The sequence below is a fragment of the Phyllobates terribilis genome, unplaced genomic scaffold (genome assembly GCF_046119375.1).
Source record: "Phyllobates terribilis strain yellow unplaced genomic scaffold, ASM4611937v1 Scaffold_217__1_contigs__length_3308461, whole genome shotgun sequence".
In the NCBI taxonomy this organism is placed as follows: Eukaryota; Metazoa; Chordata; class Amphibia; order Anura; family Dendrobatidae; genus Phyllobates; species Phyllobates terribilis.
The window spans coordinates 260503-273782 of NW_027362977.1; positions in this window are offsets into that span (position 1 = coordinate 260503).

Genomic DNA, 13280 nt, shown 5'->3' on the forward strand with positions numbered 1-13280 from the left:
TATAGAGATCATCAGTCACTGTATATAGAGCTCATCAGTCACTGTATATAGTTCTCATCAGTCACTGTATATAGTGCTCATCAGTCACTGTATATAGTGCTCATCAGTCACTGTGTATAGTGCTCATCAGTCACTGTATATAGTGCTCAGCAGTCACTGTATATAGTGCTCATCAGTCACTGTGTATACTGCTCATCAGTCACTGTATGTACTGCTCATCAGTCACTGTATATAGTTCTCATCAGTCACTGTATATAGTGCTCATCAGTCACTGTATATAGTGCTCATCAGTCACTGTATATAGTGTTCATCATTCACTGTGTATAGTGCTCATCAGTCACTGTATATAGTGCTCATCAGTCACTGTATATAGTGCTCATCAGCCACTGTATATAGTGCTCATCAGCCACTGTATATACTGCTCATCAGTCACTGTGTATACTGCTCATCAGTCACTGTATATAGTGCTCATCAGTCACTGTGTATAGTGCTCTTCAGTCACTGTATATAGTGCTCATCAGCCACTGTATATAGTGCTCATCAGTCACTGTATATAGAGCTCATCAGTCACTGTATATAGAGCTCATCAGTCACTGTATATAGTGCTCATCAGTCACTGTATATAGTGCTCATCAGTCACTGTGTATAGTGCTCATCAGTCACTGTGTATACTGCTCATCAGTCACTGTATATAGTGCTCTTCAATCACTGTATATAGTGCTCTTCAATCACCGTGTATACTGCTCATCAGTCACTGTATATAGTGCTCATTAGTTTCTGTATATAGTGCTCATCAGTCACTGTATATAGTGCTTATCAGTCACTGTGTATACTGCTCATCAGTCACTGTATATAGTGCTCATCAGTCACTGTATATAGTGCTCAGCAGTCACTGTATATAGTGCTCAGCAGTCACTGTATATACTGCTCATCAGTCACTGTATATACTGCTCATCAGTCACTGTGTATACTGCTCATCAGTCACTGTGTATCCTGCTCATCAGTCACTGTATATAGTGCTCATCAGTCACTGTATATAGTGCTCATCAGCCACTGTATATAGTGCTCATCAGTCACTGTGTATAGTGCTCATCAGTCACTGTGTATACTGCTCATCAGTCACTGTGTATACTGCTCATCAGTCACTGTATATAGTGCTCATCAGTCACTGTGTATACTGCTCATCAGTCACTGTGTATACTGCTCATCAGTCACTGTATATAGTGCTCATCAGTCACTGTGTATAGTGCTCATCAGTCACTGTATATAGTGCTCATCAGTCACTGTATATACTGCTCATCAGTCACTGTGTATAGTGCACATCAGTCACTGTGTATAGTGCTCATCAGTCACTGTGTATACTGCTCATCAGTCACTGTATATAGTGCTCATCAGTCACTGTATATAGTGCTCATCAGTCACTGTGTATAGTGCTCATCAGTCACTGTGTATACTGCTCATCAGTCACTGTGTATACTGCTCATCAGTCACTGTATATAGTGCTCATCAGTCACTGTATATAGTGCTCTTCAGTCACTGTGTATAGTGCTCATCAGTCACTGTGTATACTGCTCATCAGTCACTGTGTATAGTGCTCATCAGTCACTGTATACTGCTCATCAGTCACTGTGTATACTGCTCATCAGTCACTGTATATAGTGCTCATCAGTCACTGTGTATACTGCTCATCAGTCACTGTGTATACTGCTCATCAGTCACTGTATATAGTGCTCATCAGTCACTGTGTATACTGCTCATCAGTCACTGTGTATACTGCTCATCAGTCACTGTATATAGTGCTCATCAGTCACTGTGTATAGTGCTCATCAGTCACTGTATATAGTGCTCATCAGTCACTGTATATACTGCTCATCAGTCACTGTGTATAGTGCACATCAGTCACTGTGTATAGTGCTCATCAGTCACTGTGTATACTGCTCATCAGTCACTGTATATAGTGCTCATCAGTCACTGTATATAGTGCTCATCAGTCACTGTGTATAGTGCTCATCAGTCACTGTGTATACTGCTCATCAGTCACTGTGTATACTGCTCATCAGTCACTGTATATAGTGCTCATCAGTCACTGTATATAGTGCTCTTCAGTCACTGTGTATAGTGCTCATCAGTCACTGTGTATACTGCTCATCAGTCACTGTGTATAGTGCTCATCAGTCACTGTATACTGCTCATCAGTCACTGTGTATACTGCTCATCAGTCACTGTATATAGTGCTCATCAGTCACTGTGTATAGTGCTCATCAGTCACTGTATATAGTGCTCATCAGTCACTGTATATACTGCTCATCAGTCGCTGTATATAGTGCTCATCAGTCACTGTGTATACTGCTCATCAGTCACTGTATATAGTGCTCATCAGTCACTGTATATACTGCTCATCAGTCACTGTGTATAGTGCTCATCAGTCACTGTGTATACTGCTCATCAGTCACTGTATATAGTGCTCATCAGTCACTGTATATAGTGCTCATCAGTCACTGTATATAGTGCTCATCAGTCACTGTGTATACTGCTCATCAGTCACTGTGTATACTGCTCATCAGTCACTGTATATAGTGCTCATCAGTCACTGTATATACTGCTCATCAGTCACTGTATATACTGCTCATCAGTCACTTTATATAGTGCTCATCAGTCACTGTATATAGTGTTCATCAGTCACTGTAGATAGTGCTCATCAGTCACTGTAGATAGTGCTCATCAGTCACTGTATATAGTGCTCATCAGTCACTGTATATAGTGTTCATCAGTCACTGTATATACTGCTCATCATTCACTGTATATAGTGTTCATCAGTCACTGTATATACTGCTCATCAGTCACTGTATATACTGCTCATCAATCACTGTATATAGTGTTCATCAGTCACTGTATATAGTGCTCATCAGTCACTGTATATAGCGCTCATCAGTCACTGTATATAGCGCTCATCAGTCACTGTATATACTGCTCACCAGTCACTGTGTATAGTGCTCATCAGTCTCTGTATATAGTGCTCATCAGTCACGATGTATAGTGCTCATCAGTCACTGTATATAGTGCTCTTCAGTCACTGTGTATAGTGCTCATCAGTCACTGTGTATACTGCTCATCAGTCACTGTATATAGTGCTCAGCAGTCACTGTATATAGTGCTCATCAGTCACTGTGTATACTGCTCATCAGTCACTGTATGTACTGCTCATCAGTCACTGTATATAGTTCTCATCAGTCACTGTATATAGTGCTCATCAGTCACTGTATATAGTGCTCATCATTCACTGTGTATAGTGCTCATCAGTCACTGTATATAGTGCTCATCAGTCACTGTATATAGTGCTCATCAGCCACTGTATATAGTGCTCATCAGCCACTGTATATACTGCTCATCAGTCACTGTGTATACTGCTCATCAGTCACTGTATATAGTGCTCATCAGTCACTGTGTATAGTGCTCTTCAGTCACTGTATATAGTGCTCATCAGCCACTGTATATAGTGCTCATCAGTCACTGTATATAGAGCTCATCAGTCACTGTATATAGAGCTCATCAGTCACTGTATATAGTGCTCATCAGTCACTGTATATAGTGCTCATCAGTCACTGTGTATAGTGCTCATCAGTCACTGTGTATACTGCTCATCAGTCACTGTATATAGTGCTCTTCAATCACTGTATATAGTGCTCTTCAATCACCGTGTATACTGCTCATCAGTCACTGTATATAGTGCTCATCAGTTTCTGTATATAGTGCTCATCAGTCACTGTATATAGTGCTTATCAGTCACTGTGTATACTGCTCATCAGTCACTGTATATAGTGCTCATCAGTCACTGTATATAGTGCTCAGCAGTCACTGTATATAGCGCTCAGCAGTCACTGTATATAGCGCTCAGCAGTCACTGTATATACTGCTCATCAGTCACTGTGTATACTGCTCATCAGTCACTGTGTATCCTGCTCATCAGTCACTGTATATAGTGCTCATCAGTCACTGTATATAGTGCTCCTCAGCCACTGTATATAGTGCTCATCAGTCACTGTGTATAGTGCTCATCAGTCACTGTGTATACTGCTCATCAGTCGCTGTGTATACTGCTCATCAGTCACTGTATATAGTGCTCATCAGTCACTGTGTATACTGCTCATCAGTCACTGTGTATACTGCTCATCAGTCACTGTATATAGTGCTCATCAGTCACTGTGTATAGTGCTCATCAGTCACTGTATATAGTGCTCATCAGTCACTGTATATACTGCTCATCAGTCACTGTGTATAGTGCTCATCAGTCACTGTGTATACTGCTCATCAGTCACTGTGTATACTGCTCATCAGTCACTGTATATAGTGCTCATCAGTCACTGTGTTTAGTGCTCATCAGTCACTGTGTATAGTGCTCATCAGTCACTGTGTATAGTGCTCAGCAGTCACTGTGTATAGTGCTCAGTAGTCACTGTATATAGTGCTCATCAGTCACTGTATATAGTGCTCATCAGTCACTGTGCTCACTCACTGTGTATAGTGCTCATCAGTCACTGTATATAGTGCTCATCAGTCATTGTATATAGTGGTCATCAGTCACTGTATATAGTGCTCATCAGTCACTGTATATAGTGCTCATCAGTCACTGTGTATAGAGCTCATCAGTCACTGTATATAGTGCTGATCAGTCACTGTATATACTGCTCATCAGTCACTGTATATAGTGCTCATCACTCACTGTATATACTGCTAATCAGTCACTGTATATAGTGCTCATCAGTCACTGTGTATAGTGCTCATCAGTCACTGTATATAGTGCTCATCAGTCACTGTGTATAGTGGTCATAAGTCACTGTATATAGTGCTCATCAGTCACTGTATATAGTGCTCATCAGTCACTGTATATGGTGCTCAGCAGTCACTTTATATGGTGCTCAGCAGTCACTGTGTATAGTGCTCAGCAGTCACTGTATATACTGCTCAAAAGTCACTGTATATAGTGCTCATCAGTCACTGTATATAATGCTCATCAGTCACTGTGTATACTGCTCATCAGTCACTGTATATAGTGCTCATCAGTCACTGTGTATAGTGCTCATCAGTCACTGTATATAGTGCTCATCAGTCACTGTATATACTGCTCATCAGTCACTGTGTATAGTGCTCATCCGTCACTGTGTATAGTGCTCATCAGTCACTGTATATACTGATCATCAGTCACTGTGTATAGTTCGCATCAGTCACTGTATATAGTGCTCATCAGTCACTGTATATAGTGCTCATCAGTCAAAGTATATAGTGCTCATCAGTCACTGTATATAGTGCTCATCAGTCATTGTATATAGTGCTCATCAGTCACTGTATATAGTGCTCATCAGTCACTGTATATTGTTCTCATCAGTCACTGTATATAGTGCTCATCAGTCACTGTATATACTGCTCATCAGTCACTGTATATAGTGCTCACCAGTCACTGTATATAGTGCTCATGAGTCACTGTGTACAGTTCTCATCAGTCACTGTATATAGTGCTCATCAGTCACTGTATATAGTGCTCATCAGTCACTGTGTATAGTGCTCATCAGTCACTGTGTATAGTGCTCATCAGTCACTGTGTATAGTGCTCATCAGTCACTGTGTATAGTGCTCATCAGTCGCTGTGTATAGTGCTCATCAGTCACTGTATATAGTGCTCATCAGTCACTGTGCATAGTGCTCATCAGTCACTGTATGTAGTGCTCATTAGTCGCTGTATATAGTGCTCATCAGTCGCTGTGTATAGTCCTCATCAGTCGCTGTTTATAGTGCTCATTAGTCGCTTTATATAGTGCTCATCAGTCACTGTATATACTGCTCATCAGTCACTGTATATACTGCTCATCAGTCACTGTATATAGTGCTCATCAGTCACGGTGCATAGTGCTCATCGCTCACTGTATATACTGCTCATCAGTCACTTTATATAGTGCTCATCAGTCACTGTGTATAGTGCTCATCTGTCACTGTATATAGTGCTCATCAGTCACTGCGTATAGTGCTCATCAGTCACTGTGTATAGTGCTCATCAGTCACTGTGTATAGTGCTCATCAGTCACTGTATATAGTGCTCATCAGTCACTGTATATAGTGCTCATCAGTCACTGTATATAGTGCTCATCAGGCACTGTATATAGTGCTCATCAGTCACTGTATATAGTGCTCATCAGTCACTGTGTATAGTGCTCATCAGTCACTGTGTATAGTGCTCATCAGTCACTGTATATAGTGCTCATCAGTCACTGTATATAGTGCTCATCAGTCACTGTGTATAGTGCTCATCAGTCACTGTGTATAGTGCTCATCAGTCACTGTGTATAGTGCTCATCAGTCACTGTGTATAGTGCTCATCAGTCACTGTGTATAATCCTCAGCAGTCACTGTATATAGTGCTCATCAGTCACTGTATATAGTACTCTTCAGTCACTTTGTATAGGGCTCAGCAGTCACTGTGTATGGTGCTCAGCAGTCACTGTGTATAGTGCTCATCAGTCACTGTATATAGTGCTCAGCAGTCACTGTATATAGTGCTCAGCAGTCACTGTATATAGTGCTCAGCAGTCACTGTATATAGTGCTCAGCAGTCACTGTGTATAGTGCTCAGCAGTCACTGTGTATAGTGCTCAGCAGTCACTGTGTATAGTGCTCAGCAGTCACTGTGTATAGTTCTCAGCAGTCACTGTATATAGTGCTCAGCAGTCACTGTGTTTAGTGCTCATCAGTCACTGTGTATAGTGCTCATCAGTTACTGTGTATAGTGCTCAGCAGTCACTGTGTATAGTGCTCAGCAGTCACTGTATATAGTGCTCATCAGTCACTGTATATAGTGCTCATCAGTCACTGTGCTCACTCACTGTGTATAGTGCTCATCAGTCATTGTATATAGTGGTCATCAGTCACTGTATATAGTGCTCATCAGTCACTGTATATAGTGCTCATCAGTCACTGTGTATAGAGCTTATCAGTCACTGTATATAGTGCTCATCAGTCACTGTATATACTGCTCATCAGTCACTGTATATAGTGCTCATCACTCACTGTATATACTGCTAATCAGTCACTGTATATAGTGCTCATCAGTCACTGTGTATAGTGCTCATCAGTCACTGTATATAGTGCTCATCAGTCACTGTGTATAGTGGTCATCAGTCACTGTATATAGTGCTCATCAGTCACTGTATTTAGTGCTCATCAGTCACTGTATATAGGTGCTTAGCAGTCACTTTATATGGTGCTCAGCAGTCACTGTGTATAGTGCTCAGCAGTCACTGTATATACTGCTCAAAAGTCACTGTATATAGTGCTCATCAGTCACTGTATATAATGCTCATCAGTCACTGTATATACTGCTCATCAGTCACTGTGTATAGTGCTCATCAGTCACTGTATATATTGCTCATCAGTCACTGTGTATAGTGCTCATCAGTCACTGTATATAGTTCTCATCAGTCACTGTATATAGTGCTCATCAGTCTCTGTATATAGTGCTCATCAGTCACTGTATATAGTGCTCATCACTGACTGTATATAGTGCTCATTAGTGACTGTATATAGTGCTCATCAGTCACTGTATATAGTGCTCATCAGTCACTGTATATAGTGCTCATCAGTCTCTGTATATAGTGCTCATCAGTCACTGTATATAATGCTCATCAGTCACTGTATATAGTGCTCATCAGTCACTGTATATAGTGCTCATCAGTCACTGTGTATAGTGCTCATCAGTCACTGTATATAGTGCTCATCAGTCACTGTGTATATTGCTCATCAGTCACTGTATATACTGCTCATCAGTCACTGTGTATATTGCTCATCAGTCACTGTAAATAGTGCTCATCAGTCACTGTGTATATTGCTCATCAGTCACTGTATATAGTGCTCATCAGTCACTGTATATAGTGCTCATCAGTCACTGTATATAGTGCTCATCAGTCAATGTATATAGTGTTCATCAGTCACTGTATATAATGCTCATCAGTCACTGTATATGGTGCTCATCAGTCACTGTATATAGTGCTCATCAGTCACTGTATATAGTGCTCATCAGTCACTGTGTATAGTGCTCATCAGTCACTGTATATAGTGCTCATCAGTCACTGTGTATAGTGCTCATCAGTCACTGTATATAGTGCTCATCAGTCTCTGTATATAGTGCTCATCAGTCACTGTATATAGTGCTCATCAGTCACTGTATATAGTGCTCATCAGTCATTGTATATGGTGCTCAGCAGTCACTGTGTATAGTACTCAGCAGTTACTGTGTATAGTGCTCAGCAGTCACTGTATATAGTGCTCATCAGTCACTGTATATACTGCTCATCAGTCGCTGTATATAGTGCTCATGAGTCGCTGTGTATAGTGCTCATCAGTCACTATATATAGTGCTCATCAGTCACTGTGTATAGTGCTAATCAGTCCCGGTACATAGTGCTAATCAGTCACGGTACATAGTGCTCATCAGTCACTGTATATAGTGCTCATCAGTCACTGTGTATAGTGCTCATCAGTCGCTGTATATAGTGCTCATCAGTCACTGTGTATAGTGCTCATCAGTCACTGTGTATAGTGCTCATCAGTCACTGTATATAGTGCTCATCAGTCACTGTATATAGTTCTCATCAGTCACTGCATATATTGCTCATCAGTCGCTGTGTATAGTGCTCATCAGTCACTGTATATAGTGCCCATCAGTCACTGTATATAGTGATCATCAGTCACTGTATATAGTGCTCATCAGTCGCTGTGTATAGTGCTCATCAGTCGCTGTATATAGTGCTCATCAGTCGCTGTGTATAGTGCTCATCAGTCGCTATATATAGTGCTCATCAGTCACTGTGTATAGTGCTCATCAGTTACGGTATATACTGCTCATCAGTCACTGTATATAGTGCTCATCAGTCGCTATATATAGTGCTCATCAGTCACTGTGTATAGTGCTCATCAGTCACTGTATATAGTGCTCATCAGTCACTGTATATAGTGCTCATCAGTCACTGTATATAGTGCTCATCAGTCACTGTATATAGTGCACATCAGTCACTGTGTATAGTGCTCATCTGTCACTATATATAGTGCTCATCAGTCACTGTATATAGTGCACATCAGTCACTGTATATAGTGCACATCAGTCACTGTGTATAGTGCTCATCAGTCACTGTATATAGTACTCATCAGTCGCTGTGTATAGTGCTCATCAGTCGCTGTGTATAGTGCTCATCAGTCGCTGTGTATAGTGCTCATCAGTCGCTATATATAGTGCTCATCAGTCACTGTGTATAGTGCTCATCAGTTACGGTATATAGTGCTCATCAGTCACTGTATATAGTGCTCATCAGTCACTGTATATAGTGCTCATCAGTCACTGTATATAGTGCTCATCAGTCACTGTATATAGTGCTCATCAGTCACTGTGTATAGTGCTCATCAGTCACTGTGTATAGTGCTCATCAGTCACTGTGTATAGTGCTCATCAGTCACTGTATATAGTGCTCATCAGTTGCTGTGTATAGTGCTCATCAGTCGCTGTGTATAGTGCTCATCAGTCGCTGTGTATAGTGCTCATCAGTCGCTATATATAGTGCTCATCAGTCACTGTGTATAGTGCTCATCAGTTACGGTATATAGTGCTCATCAGTCACTGTATATAGTGCTCATCAGTCACTGTATATAGTGCTCATCAGTCACTGTATATAGTGCTCATCAGTCACTGTATATAGTGCTCATCAGTCACTGTATATAGTGCACATCAGTCACTGTATATAGTGCACATCAGTCACTGTGTATAGTGCTCATCAGTCACTGTATATAGTGCTCATCAGTCGCTGTGTATAGTGCTCATCAGTCGCTGTGTATAGTGCTCATCAGTCGCTGTGTATAGTGCTCATCAGTCGCTGTGTATAGTGCTCATCAGTCGCTATATATAGTGCTCATCAGTCACTGTGTATAGTGCTCATCAGTTACGGTATATAGTGCTCATCAGTCACTGTATATAGTGCTCATCAGTCACTGTATATAGTGCTCATCAGTCACTGTATATAGTGCTCATCAGTCACTGTGTATAGTGCTCATCAGTCACTGTGTATAGTGCTCATCAGTCACTGTATATAGTGCTCTTCAGTCACTGTATATAGTGCTCATCAGTCACTGTATATACTGCTCATCAGTCACTGTATATAGTGCTCATCAGTCGCTGTTTATAGTGCTCATCAGTCACTGTATATAGTGCTCATCAGTCACTGTATATAGTGCTCATCAGTCATTGTATATGGTGCTCAGCAGTCACTGTGTATAGTGCTCAGCAGTCACTGTGTATAGTTCTCAGCAGTCACTGTATATAGTGCTCATCAGTCACTGTATATACTGCTCATCAGTCGCTGTATATAGTGCTCATCAGTCGCTGTATATAGTGCTCATCAGTCGCTGTATATAGTGCTCATCAGTCGCTGTGTATAGTGCTCATCAGTCACTATATATAGTGCTCATCAGTCACTGTGTATAGTGCTAATCAGTCACGGTACATAGTGCTAATCAGTCACGGTACATAGTGCTCATCAGTCACTGTATATAGTGCTCATCAGTCACTGTGTATAGTGCTCATCAGTCGTTGTATATAGTGCTCATCAGTCACTGTGTATAGTGCTCATCAGTCACTGTGTATAGTGCTCATCAGTCACTGTATATAGTGCTCATCAGTCACTGTATATAGTGCTCATCAGTCACTGCATATATTGCTCATCAGTCGCTGTGTATAGTGCTCATCAGTCACTGTATATAGTGCTCATCAATCACAGTATATAGTGATCATCAGTCACTGTATATAGTGCTCATCAGTCGCTGTGTATAGTGCTCATCAGTCGCTGTATATAGTGCTCATCAGTCGCTGTGTATAGTGCTCATCAGTCGCTATATATAGTGCTCATCAGTCACTGTATATAGTGCTCATCAGTCACTGTATATAGTGCTCCTCAGCCACTGTATATAGTGCTCATCAGTCACTGTGTATAGTGCTCATCAGTCACTGTGTATACTGCTCATCAGTCGCTGTGTATACTGCTCATCAGTCACTGTATATAGTGCTCATCAGTCACTGTGTATACTGCTCATCAGTCACTGTGTATACTGCTCATCAGTCACTGTATATAGTGCTCATCAGTCACTGTGTATAGTGCTCATCAGTCACTGTATATAGTGCTCATCAGTCACTGTATATACTGCTCATCAGTCACTGTGTATAGTGCTCATCAGTCACTGTGTATACTGCTCATCAGTCACTGTGTATACTGCTCATCAGTCACTGTATATAGTGCTCATCAGTCACTGTGTTTAGTGCTCATCAGTCACTGTGTATAGTGCTCATCAGTCACTGTGTATAGTGCTCAGCAGTCACTGTGTATAGTGCTCAGTAGTCACTGTATATAGTGCTCATCAGTCACTGTATATAGTGCTCATCAGTCACTGTGCTCACTCACTGTGTATAGTGCTCATCAGTCACTGTATATAGTGCTCATCAGTCATTGTATATAGTGGTCATCAGTCACTGTATATAGTGCTCATCAGTCACTGTATATAGTGCTCATCAGTCACTGTGTATAGAGCTCATCAGTCACTGTATATAGTGCTGATCAGTCACTGTATATACTGCTCATCAGTCACTGTATATAGTGCTCATCACTCACTGTATATACTGCTAATCAGTCACTGTATATAGTGCTCATCAGTCACTGTGTATAGTGCTCATCAGTCACTGTATATAGTGCTCATCAGTCACTGTGTATAGTGGTCATAAGTCACTGTATATAGTGCTCATCAGTCACTGTATATAGTGCTCATCAGTCACTGTATATGGTGCTCAGCAGTCACTTTATATGGTGCTCAGCAGTCACTGTGTATAGTGCTCAGCAGTCACTGTATATACTGCTCAAAAGTCACTGTATATAGTGCTCATCAGTCACTGTATATAATGCTCATCAGTCACTGTGTATACTGCTCATCAGTCACTGTATATAGTGCTCATCAGTCACTGTGTATAGTGCTCATCAGTCACTGTATATAGTGCTCATCAGTCACTGTATATACTGCTCATCAGTCACTGTGTATAGTGCTCATCCGTCACTGTGTATAGTGCTCATCAGTCACTGTATATACTGATCATCAGTCACTGTGTATAGTTCGCATCAGTCACTGTATATAGTGCTCATCAGTCACTGTATATAGTGCTCATCAGTCAAAGTATATAGTGCTCATCAGTAACTGTATATAGTGCTCATCAGTCATTGTATATAGTGCTCATCAGTCACTGTATATAGTGCTCATCAGTCACTGTATATTGTTCTCATCAGTCACTGTATATAGTGCTCATCAGTCACTGTATATACTGCTCATCAGTCACTGTATATAGTGCTCACCAGTCACTGTATATAGTGCTCATGAGTCACTGTGTATAGTTCTCATCAGTCACTGTATATAGTGCTCATCAGTCACTGTATATAGTGCTCATCAGTCACTGTGTATAGTGCTCATCAGTCACTGTGTATAGTGCTCATCAGTCACTGTGTATAGTGCTCATCAGTCACTGTGTATAGTGCTCATCAGTCGCTGTGTATAGTGCTCATCAGTCACTGTATATAGTGCTCATCAGTCACTGTGCATAGTGCTCATCAGTCACTGTATGTAGTGCTCATTAGTCGCTGTATATAGTGCTCATCAGTCGCTGTGTATAGTCCTCATCAGTCGCTGTTTATAGTGCTCATTAGTCGCTTTATATAGTGCTCATCAGTCACTGTATATACTGCTCATCAGTCACTGTATATACTGCTCATCAGTCACTGTATATAGTGCTCATCAGTCACGGTGCATAGTGCTCATCGCTCACTGTATATACTGCTCATCAGTCACTTTATATAGTGCTCATCAGTCACTGTGTATAGTGCTCATCTGTCACTGTATATAGTGCTCATCAGTCACTGCGTATAGTGCTCATCAGTCACTGTGTATAGTGCTCATCAGTCACTGTGTATAGTGCTCATCAGTCACTGTATATAGTGCTCATCAGTCACTGTATATAGTGCTCATCAGTCACTGTATATAGTGCTCATCAGGCACTGTATATAGTGCTCATCAGTCACTGTATATAGTGCTCATCAGTCACTGTGTATAGTGCTCATCAGTCACTGTGTATAGTGCTCATCAGTCACTGTATATAGTGCTCATCAGTCACTGTATATAGTGCTCATCAGTCACTGTGTATAGTGCTCATCAGTCAC